The sequence below is a fragment of the Myotis brandtii genome, unplaced genomic scaffold (assembly GCF_000412655.1).
Source record: "Myotis brandtii unplaced genomic scaffold, ASM41265v1 scaffold19, whole genome shotgun sequence".
NCBI lineage: Eukaryota > Metazoa > Chordata > Mammalia > Chiroptera > Vespertilionidae > Myotis > Myotis brandtii.
Window position 1 is genome coordinate 1,542,675 of NW_005357075.1, and position 11,318 is coordinate 1,553,992.

At 58.6% G+C, this 11,318-nt stretch overlaps 1 long non-coding RNA gene across 4 annotated transcripts in view; it reads right to left on the minus strand.

The window, feature by feature from the left end:
- Positions 1-2,941: 2,941 nt before the first annotated feature.
- The window catches only part of LOC102260391, a 10,075-nt gene continuing 1,698 nt past the window's right edge, over positions 2,942-11,318 (minus strand). Inside the window, exons 3-4 of one of the 4 annotated variants that reach the window (XR_001361792.1) lie at positions 10,343-10,556; positions 2,942-4,278 (exon numbers count right to left, since the gene is read on the minus strand). This is a non-coding gene — a long non-coding RNA (uncharacterized LOC102260391). Of the gene's footprint in view, positions 4,279-8,632; positions 10,245-10,342; positions 10,557-11,318 lie in introns of those variants that run through there. The other 3 variants (XR_313500.2, XR_001361793.1, XR_001361791.1) reach the window with 3 other exon arrangements.

Here is an 11,318-nt window from a genome sequence, read left to right on the forward strand (position 1 = left end):
CGCTGGGCCTGGGCTCGGAGCGCAGGGCGGAAGGAGCCGGGCTCCGGCTTTCCATTCGCTCCGCCTGGGGAAGCAGGGCCGTGGAGCGGGAGCGGGAAAGTGGAGGGCTGCACTTGTTTTTGAGCCATTGTTCTCCGGCTAGAAAGGAAATGACGGCAGGGGTCAGCCATCCCTGGGCGGCCCTACATCCTTGCTTCGTCACACCTGCCCTGCCTGGGGCTGCAGCCAGTTTCGGACCCAGGTTCTCACGCCTCCGTCTCTATGGTGCCTCTTTCCCGGCTCTGCGCTGGCCCCTCGTTCCACTCCACCTCCATCCCCTGTCCACTGTGCCAGCCAGCTCTCACCCCAGGAGGGCTGCACACAGCAGGTCTTAGTATTGTCTATGGGGTGAACACGCAGGGAGGAGAGGACTTGGGGTGAAGTGGTCAGGTCAGGGGCTGGGGGTGCCACTCTGACCCGGGTTCTGACCTGGTTTCAACCCCTGTGAAGAGGGAGAGGCGGGTGGAGGCAGCCCACTTCCCCGTGCAACTGCCTCTGTACAGCGGTCAAATTCACCTGCAGAGTGAAGCGCCCTTGGGGCAAGGCCCCATCCAGTGCCCACAGCCTCCTCATGCCTGTGCTGAGGCTGCCTCTGAAGTGCTGCTTCCCTGCAGGGAGGCGCTGGGGGGCACTGCTCTCCCTTTGTTCCGAGGGAGTTAGGCCCTGTCTTCTGCGGTAGCTTATGAGTTCCCTGCAGCCAGTCTTCTCCTTCTTCAGTGACTCCCATAGCCATGCTCCCATCCCCCACCCGCACACACCGGTACTGGACTTACAATAACCATTCAGTGAATGCCTGGCTGAGTTTCCAGTGTGAGGGTGGGAGTGTCTTCCTATCTGCAGGCAATAAGCCAGAGTGAAGAGAACTGATGGCTACAGAGGTTCAGGGAAGAGGCAGCATAATGTAGTGTTAAGAGCATGGACTCTGGACCCGAGAGAGCCTGGGGATGAGTATGAGACTCTGCTACTTAGAAGCTGTGTGGCCTTGGGCAAGTTACTCACCCTCTCTGGGCCTCACATTGCTCATCTGTAGAATGGAGGATAATGTCATAGGGTTGCTCTGAGTATCAGATAAATTATATGTGAAATGCTCAAAGCACTATACATTCTATGTAGTGTGAGCTATTATTATTTCTCTATCCACAAGGGCTAATGGACTTTGATGGTTTTTCTGTAGCCATTCTTTACGACAGAGGGTCATGAAAGACTGAAGTCATTGGTGCTCCCAATCTTATCACCTACTACTTTGTATCAGGTCATTCTGCTCGCTGTCTCTCCACCACTAAAACCACCTGCTTGCTGCAAAGCAGCCCTCACTCCCACTTCCCCGCTTTTGCACACCCCTTTCGCTATTCACCACCCACCACTTTGTCTTTCAGATCCCACCCGTCCTTTGAGGTCAGTCCTCAACCCTCCTCCTGGGAGGCCTTTCCTACTATTCTAGTCCCCACCCATCTCTGAATTCCAGTGAGACTTGAAAAAAGAGCTGTATGGCTTCGTCCTTGATTACATGTTGCCTGATATGGGAACATGTTTTGTTTTTTGCCAACTAGAATGGCTGCTACCTTCTGGAGGGCACACAGCAATAATAATAGCTATCATGTTTTGCATGCTCATGCTAGGCACTTTGATAAGCACTTTACAAAGGTTATTTGTTTTGTCCCCTCAACAACCCTATGAGGTAGACCCATCTGGCACGCGAGGAAACGGAGGCTCGGAGAGGCTAAGAACTTGTCCAGAGCCGTGGAGCTGAGAGTGGCCATGTCTCAGGCATGGCCTGAGTCAGAGTAACTACCTAGTACTGTGTCAGGTGCATCGTGAACATAGACCAGTATCTGCCACATTTCTCAAGTCTTTTCGGAATTCTAGAGCCAAGGCCTCAGAGCCACACGAGGTACTTGGTGCCCATGGAAAGACCCCATTCCGCAGTTTCATCCTTTTCCTGACTTCTTAGCACTCACTTTGTAATGCTTTCAACTAGGGGTCTGAGGACCAGAATAAACTCTGGTACATATTAAAGGAACTGTTCGCTCCCTCTCACTCCTCTCTAATCTTTACTTTATTAACAGCCATTGTCAACCTAGTGATACACTTTGCTTAGTCCTAGAGGCATACACTTATTCATCCATTAGTCCATCCATCTACCCACCCATTCATCCATCAATCCGTCCATCCATCCATCCACCCATCCATCCACCTATCCACCCATCCATCCATCCATCAATCCATCCATCCATCCATCCATCCATCCATCCATCCATCCATCCACCCATCCATCCACCTATCCCCCCATCCATCCATCCATCAATCCATCCATCCATCCATCCATCCATCCATCCATCCATCCATCCATTCATCCACCCATCCACCCATTCACCCATCCACCCATCCATCAGCCCGCCCGCCCAGTCATGTATTGTTTTCTCCATCCATTCACCAAGTACTCTCTCAGCACCTATTCTGCAAATGACCACACAGCAGCACTCTGTGATGTCCTCTGGAGAACACAAAGATGAGTCAAAGGAGCTGGCTGTCCCTCCAGAAGTGAGGCATCCATATAGATACTCCCATGCAAAGCAGAAAATTACACGTGTCAGATAAGATAGTCTAAGGGGCTGTGAGAGGTCCCAGGAGAGGATCACTCCTGCTGGGGCAGTGGTCGGCAAACTCATTAGTCAACAGAGCCAAATATCAACAGTACAACGATTTAAATTTCTTTTGAGAGCCAAATTTTTAAAACTTAAACTATATAGGTAGGTACATTGTTATTAACTTAATTAGGGTACTCCTAAGGCTTAGGAAGAGCCACACTCAAGGGGCCACAGAGCCCCATGTGGCTCGTGAACCCAGTTTGCCGACCACTGTGCTGGGGCATCAAGAGGGGGTGAACCGCAGTTTGCCGACCACTGTGCTGGGGCATCAAGAGGGGGGAAATAAAGGTTTCTTACTGGAGGAGATAAGGGAGGTGGGCCTTGAAGGATGCCCACTTTGAAATCATGCAAACATTGGAAAAGGGATTCTTGAAAGAGGAAGCAGCATGAGTGGAAGTGGGGCCAGGAAGCCCTGGTCTGTCTGCGGAGCAGCACGCATGACCGAGTTGCAGGGCTCATGAGGTGGGGGCATGCTTGGGCCAGGGGTTGGGGGCAAGATTGTGGAGGCCTTTGAACCAGACCAGTGGGTGTTAGATTGTATTCTGTGGGCAACTGGGGCCATGGAATGCTTAGAAACTTGTGTGAAAGAAAAAAGTGACAGATCCAAGCAGTGCTTTGGGAAAAGGAATCTGGCTGCTGCCTGGGAGATGGATTGGACAGAAACAGAGAGACAAGCCAGGAAGCCATGGCAGCAGTTGGGGGCAGGGGGGGAGGCAGGACTGTGAGGGTCTAGACTTGGGCATGGGGCCAAAGATGGAAAGGGGCAAATGGGAGATATCCTAGAGGCAGAATGTGCGAAACAGGACTTGCTCAGAGAGCCCCAGGGGAGAGGCAGCTTGCAAGGCCGGGAGACAGGAGACGGGGAGCCATGAGGTCACTTTTGCCAGGATGAGGGTGAGGTGGGTGTAGTAGGTGAACAGGTGGGAATGCCTAAGGAGAATACGAGGTTGAGGGTGGAGCAGGCTAGAAACAGCAATTTGGGAGTCATGTGAGCTAGTGGTGGTGGTCTGCACAGGAGGTTGCCAAGGGAGAAGGAAGGTCAAAAACAGTCCAGAGAAAGCATGAAAGGGAGGAGGAAAATTCCATGGCCAGCTCATAGAAGGGCCGGGGGGAGGGGGTGTGTGTCTAGTGATACATTTTTTTCTGCAAAGGGCCTGACAGGTAGTAAGTGTGCAGTACAGACTGAGAGAAAGGATGGGAGCGGGGAGGGAGGAGGGGCTGAGAAAGAATGTCAGGAAGCCGAGAGTCCATCATCCAGAGAAGGCCAGAGCGCTGAAGGGAGTGACAGCCCGCCCGGTGGGTGCCAAGGCCTGGTGGCCTCCGAGGGCATCTTCAGCGGAATAGTGAGGCCTCCTTGTTCGGGATCACAGGGCGGGAGGCCTGGCCGGGACCCCTGTAGGGGGTGCTTCCAGGACGTGCCCCAGAATGGCAGGGCGGGGCTAGGAGGAGTAACTTTGGAGGAAGACTGGCTGGAGGCTTCTCAGGACAGGGGAGACTGGGCCATGCTTGCAGGCAGAGGGAGCCAGTTCCAACAGGTGGAGGGACCGGTCCACGCCCGGGTGGAGGGCCAGCTTTGGAAACACTTGTTTCCCTGAAAGGAGAGGACGGGGTAAGAAGCAAGGTGACCACCCAATTCGGAGGCTTTTGTTAAAAGAGAGATAAGGTCCTATGCGACTGTCACAGGCCGCTAGGCAGAGGTTACAGAGAGCAGAGGAGGTTTGCAAGGGTCACAGCAGGGAGTGTGGGTGGCCGGGCAGGTTGGGGAGGACAGAGAGCTTGTCTCCTGGAGGCGGAGGCTGCACCTGGGTGGCCCTGGCACCTCCCTTTGAACAGCTGTCTGAGGGGACACAGTAGGGCAATGGCTGTCTATCAGCGGTAGCTGCCCAGGGAAGCGGGGAGGGGCAGGGTCGGGGGTGGGCTGTGTCACAGGTGTGCATGGCCTTCCCAAGACCCACACTCACACACGCACACATCCTACGGGCACGGCCCTTCAGAAATGGGGTTCCACGGAAGGATGTCTCTGCTCTGTGCACACCATGCCATCCCCGGGGCGGGTCGCCCCTCTGGGCCTCCTCCCACCAGTGCCCACCGGGATGTCAGACATCACAGCACGCTGGTAGCTGGTAACCTGTTAATGTTCTGCCCTTTCCCGGGCATTACTTGTCAATGTGGGCTAGACTTATGGGGTGAGGTATTACTGGTGACATTTTAAGCCAGGAGGGAGAGTGTTTTGGAGTGGAGGAGTGAGGGTGGGGGTGGGGGTGGAGTTTTCTTGGCTTCTGTCAAATCATACTGCAAAGCAACTGCTGCACGCTGGTAGCTGGTAACCTGTTAATGCTCTGCCCTTTCCCGGGCATTACTTGTCAATGTGGGCTAGACTTATGGGGTGAGGTATTACTGGTGACATTTTAAGCCAGGAGGGAGAGTGTTTTGGAGTGGAGGAGTGAGGGTGGGGGTGGGGGTGGAGTTTTCTTGGCTTCTGTCAAATCATACTGCAAAGCAACTGCTTACTCCACCCACACATACCCCCCCCCCCAAAGCTACTTCCCTCCAAGTCCACACCCCCTCTCACTCAGCCGCCTCCAGCCCCCACCCTCCAGCACCTGCGCTGCACACCTCCTGCTCTGCACTGACTCCCTGGACGGGGCCACAGGGCAGGCTGCAGCAGGAAGGTAGGGCGGGATGGGAGGAAGGAAAGAACCTGGGAGGAAGGCAGGCCCAGGTGGCGGAAGGGACACCTCAGCTGCCCCAGCTCCGATCAGACACTGGCGGCTCCTCCTCCTTCCCCGTGCACCCCGCCCTCCCCAGCTGTGCTGCCCGCCTTATCTGAGCCGCCAGCCAGCCCCACCTCACACTGCCCACCCGCATCTCCAGGACAACCAGAGCCTGGGGCTCCGGGATGGGGCGATAAGACCCCCCAACCCAACAGGCTGGCTCTCGCTCCAGGTAGGGGCTGACCTGACTGTGGCCGGTAGAAATAAAGGCTCACCCCGGCCCTAGCTGGTTTGCTCAGTGGATAGAGCGTCGGCCTGCGGACTGAAGGGTCCTGGGTTGGATTCTCATCAAGGGCACATGCCCGGGTTACGGGCTCGACCCCCAGTAGGGGGCGTTCAGGAGGCAGCCGACCTAGAGATGAGGAACCGGTGGCCAGGAGTTAACTTGCCAAAGGCCGCCCCGATAGAAGCCAGGCTAGAACCCCTACCCAGGCCTACTAGAATCCTTCCTCAGGTCAAAGTCAAGGAATACTCTTTTCAGCGGGTCCCCAACGATCCCACTTAATCCGAACTTGGAACTGGGGTCCTGTGTGCTTCCCCCACTGGCCCAGCCTGGGGACAGTCGCGGGAGGCTGGGGGTTGGGCTCTGGCCGCCAGGCAGGCCCAGCCGAGGTGCTGACAGTAAACGAGTTATGAGTGAGGCGAGCTGTCCAAGTGGGCCGGGGTCAGCGGGGCCAGGGACCCTCCCCTTTCTCTCCAGCCTCATTCCGTGTGACTGACGTCCTTGCTCCCGCCTCCCTCTCTCTGCTTTCCTTTCCCTTTTCCTTTACTTTCTTCATCCTTCTCCGTTTGTTTCCCTTTCACCCTCTCCCACTCCCAGCCCCACCCCCGCAGTTACTGTGGCAACAACTCAATGCCAGAAATAAAGGCGGGATCCAGCTAGGTCACCAGTTCCCAAAACAGCATCCCAGTGCGGGAGGGGAAGGGCCTGCGGGCCAGGCCTGCTCTGGGGGTGGGCTCTGTGGGGAGGGGCACCCATGCTCCCCCCAAAAAGGACACTGTGTGAGCAGGCGAGGCTCCCTGCTCTGGGCCAGCGGCTCATCCGAGTATCCCTCACCTCCACCACGCCTGAGGCCGGTGCCTTTTCTAAGACTGGTGAAGCCCTCACTCTCTCCTCTCCTCTCCTCTCATATTCTCCTTCATGGCATCCCCATGTTAACGCCCTGTTCCATTTGCTGGGACTAGGATTGGGGTTCCTCTAGTGCCAACACTCTACAGCACCCTCTCACACTCTGAGAAGCATCTGGCAGGAGCAGGTGGGCCCCTATCCCCCCCGCCTTTGCTCCTGATGACATCAGGACTGGGCCCCCCTTCCTCCCTCCTACCCCACAAATATGCATCTGTTCATCTGGGCTCTCTGAGATCTCTCACTCAGGTTTCTGTGTCCTCTCTCTCTATCCCTCCTCTGAGGAGCCCCTCTTCCTCTGTCCCTCAGCCCCTCAGGCTTGCTTGGTCCCCAGCGTGTTCCTGCTCTGGCCTCTATTTATAGTGGGTCCTGTGGGTGGATTGTGATATCACCTGTACAAGCTGGATCGATAGGGCTGGGGGCGATGCAAGGGTCTTGCATCCCAAATTCAGCTTTCTGAATGATGGGCCATCCCTATGCTTGTCTTCACACACACATGAGCTCCGAGGGAGGAACTGCTACAGACCTGCACCCCCAGGTGGACAGCCTGCCCCAGGTGACCCACACCTGGCCATGGAGAGGCTGGTATGGCTGAGGCGAGACTCACGCGTGCGCACAGACAGGAGAGCCCACGCTGAAACATCGTTACAGAACGCACCCACCTGCCTGCAAGATCACACACCCACTTCCCAGAGAGGGCCCCACACACTGACACGCGGTGCCACCGACACCCACTGGCACCCACCCACCAACCCGCCCCTTCACAGCCACTCACGCCACGTGCCGACGCCCCCTCTCCAAGCTGAGCACATGTGCAGCCACACACCTAGAGCCCCCACCTCTACCCTGGGGGCTTCCGCGCCACCCCTTCCCACAGCACCACTACCCCCATCTCCTAGACCCGCCCTCACTCCCCCGACTCTGGCACCCTGGCGACACGGTCCCCTGGGAGGAAAACACCGGGTGCACCTCCCCAGGAAAGGGCAGAGTTAGCAGGGGTGCCTCTGGTCCTGGGGGGCCTGCGTGTCTGCTCAGCCCCAGCCCCTTCAAGCACATCAACAGCCAGCTCGGGAGAGAGCTGGGGTCAGGCTGCCGCCACACCCTGCCGCCCAACCTCATCCTGCACTTGGCCCTCACCCAGCCTGGCCAGCCAAGGGCTAGCAGGGGCCTCCCCAGAGCCCTTGCCCCAGGAGCACACCCACACCAACAACATGCGGCCTCTGTGTGAACTGCTCCCCCCAGAATACCTGTGGTGGGAGGGAGGCTGCCACCCCTTTCTCTCCCTTCCCTGTCATTCAGGAGAGGGAACAGCCCCCCTGCTCTCTGGCCCCATCCCATCACCTGGATGTCTGGCCCACACAACGAGGTGAGGGGGGCGCCGGGGTGCCAGCATGGAACCCCCCAGGCCCTCTTCCTCAGATCCGAAGGCGGTCGGATCAGATCAAACCCAGCCAGTCTCAGGTCTGGCCACAGGGCCCATCTCCTACTGAACAACAACAGGCCACAGCTGGCCCTCCTAGGGGCTCCCTGCCACCCCCAGAGCCTCACTCCCAGGCTGGTGTTGTGGCCCCAAGTGCCCACAGAGGGGAAGAGAGTGGGAGACCCTGCCACCTACCTGCTCCCAGACAGCGTGGCCCCGACACTGAGCCCCAAGGCTGGGCAGGGACCAGCGCAGGCCAGGTCCCCAGCTGCCGCTTTTCCTCTGAGCCTAGGTAGCCGGCATCTCTTCCCGCAGCACAGATAACAGGAAAAGAGCTGGCTGGGGTGTGGTGGGAGCTGGAGGAAGAGACCTACCCTCCTGCCCCCACCTCCCCGGCTCCCACCCTGCTCCTGCACAAGCCTGGAGCTCGGATCCCAGCTGAGCTGGGGCGTCTGCGTGTGGCAGGCAGGCGTGGGCCACTGGCTCCCCCACACCCGCACCCTCCCCACCTCCACTGATAGCGTGTGGCCGGCCCAGGGTGTGTTTGTATGTGTCTGCTCTTCCACCTCGCTCGCTCATTCACTCGCTGTAGCTCAATCCATTTCAAACAAGAGGAGCAGCTCACTCGCTCGCTCAACTCGCTGTAGCTCAATCCATTTCAAACAAGAGGAGCATTAAGCCGACATCATGACGAAGCAGAATCGGAAGCAGACTGGGCCAGCCGCCGGCCTTTTCCCCTTTCCCACACCCCTACCCTGCAACACTCGCACATTCACTCAGCTCCTAGAGCGTCCTCACAAACAGCCAGACCTTCACAGCGGGACGGGGCCCTGCTGATAACCCAGGGGTGACAACATCTGGTTCCTCCAAGCACCTGTATCTCCTGCCCGGCAGCTAACAGCAGCCACAGGGGCCTCTGGGGCCCATGCCTCCCTGGGTGATAAAGGGCATGGGAGCCGAGAGCTAGGGGTGTGGGCACAGCTGCCAGAACTGATCACCCCAGGATCACCCCTCTCCTGGGAGGACTGGGAAAAGCAGGTCTTCAGCACAGGAGACTGGTTAGCCCTTCAGGAACCTGAGTCCCCTCGGAAATGCACAGAGCACAGCGGTGGTGCTGTGAGGGAGAGGAACCCCATTTCCTGCCAGGACGACTTCGTCAAAAGGGAACTTCCTGCCAGGTGGGGCCCAGGTCCCAGCAGAGAGTTTCAGGATGTTTCCCCGCCTCTGGGAGGACCTCCAGGGCCCTGTCACCGCCTTCGGTTTGCTGTGGGCTCAGAGCAGAGCCCGGTTCACTGGTGACCCCCAGAGGCAGGCAGGGGAGGGAGCCCCGCCAGCTGACCCTGGCCCTGGCCCTGGCCTCCTCTCTCCACCTCCGCCTGGAAGACCTGCCTACCTAGGCAGCTCTTGCCGTTGCCCTGGTAACCACTGCCCACAGCCGGTCAGCTGATGTATCAGCTGTCATTGGGGAAATTGAGAGACTGGGGAGGGGGCTCTGGGATACCTGAATGGAAAAATCACAGGGGAGGGTCTTGAAGGGGCAAGTGAGAATGTTCCCTGGGACCTTTTTCCCTAAAAGAAGAGGACAGGAGGGGACAGGTAGGGACAGGAAGGGAGGAGGTATGTGTCTGGGTTACTGGGAGGCAGGAGAATGAAATCTGAAGGCTGGGCTGCAGAAAGCAAGGAGAAATGAAGGCAGGTTGCTGAGCGGCGAGGAGTAGATACAGTCCAGCTGCTGTGTGTGGGGTGGGGAGAGGGCCTTGGAAAGGATGAGAAAGCCAGGCGTGGGGGAGGGAACACAGGGCCCATCTGACAGTGAAGAACACAGGGAGATGGTGGGAGGGGGAGTACCTTAGATGTCACAGGAGGGGCCACATCCTTGAAGAGAGGGACCAGGCTTCTCTGGGTAACCAGCCTGGCCACCGGGCCTCTCTGCTCTCTCTCCCTCCACCCGCCCCCGCCTTACTGCCCTGGCCCCACCCCAGGCCTGCACAGCCTCCCTCCACCCTCCCGAAGAGCAAGTGCCGGTGCTTTTCCGCCTCAGCCTTCAGCACCGCTGATCTTCCCTTCCCCTCGGGTCCTCCCCTGCTCTCACTACCCCTCACCAGACCCACCCAGGAGGCTTGTCTTCCCGTGCAAGGGTCCCAGAGGTAAGGCTGGAACGAGCTGCTGCCGGCTCGGAAGCTGTGGGCAGGGGCCTGGAGCGAGGTGGCTCGTGAGGAATGGGTAACTGTCTCCGGCTGGGAGGAAGGGAGCATTCCCCTCAGGAAAACAGGCATGTTGAAGGGGAGGGGGGGTCAAGGGGAAGGATGGGGGGAGTAGGGAGGGTAATCGGTACCTTCAAGGGCCTGGGGCGTGAGGCAGGAGCACGGCAGCTTCCTCGGTGACATACACCTCCATCCCTGGGCGCATCTCCTCTCCGCCTCCCGTTGCCAAGACAACCTGCCGGCTGAGCTGAGGAGGAGGCGGCAGGGAGGGGGGAGGAGGTGGCTGTGGCTCCTACTGCTTGTTCTTCAGTGATGGAGGGAGGAGGCCTGAGGTGGGTCTCTCTGCTGGGGGTGGAAGCTTCAGGAGCCAGGGCTCCCACCCAGCCTGGCCACTCTCCCCTCCCCCTTCCACAGGCTCTGGGATTGGCTCCTGGGGTGGCCTCAGGAGGACCCTAATTCAGGCCCAGAGAGCAGGCCTGCCTTGGAGAAGGAGGCAGTCAGTGCTGGGCAGCAGCCCCCATTCAGAAAGCTCAGCTTGGAGTAGGGAGAGCGCGATAGGTACGAGGGAGGGATAGGCTATACTGAAGGGTTAGAGGGTGGCTTCCAGCCAGAACGAGAGGGTCTGGGCAAGGCTGGGGCAGGCGCGTGGCTGTGGGCCCAGAAGCCTGACCCCATCTGACCTCTGCTTTCCCTGATGGCCGCCTCCTAGTCCCCACCCCTCTCCTTCCCCTGGACCTACAGGAGTCAGAGCCTGGGCCACTGCTCTTCCAGGGCCACAAGGCCCATCCCCGCTGCCCAGCTCCAGGGCAGTGTCCCTCCCTGGGCAGAGCCACCTGGGGCAGGAGCCTGTTCAGCCAGCCAGCCCTAAACCACGGGGACTGCAGAGTTAGGGCTCCCTCTGTCGACGCGAAGCGTGTAGCTGTCAAGGTCATTCCTGCTGAGAGTGATCCTGGCATGTGTCGTGTTGGCTGGGGGTCCAGAGGCCACAGAGGGACGGAGAGCCTTCTCCAGCCCTGCTCCACCTTCACCTCACCTCTGGCCTCATCCCACAGAGAGCCTGCTCTGCCTCCTCCCGGGAAGCCCCAGACACCCCAAGGCCAGCTGCCC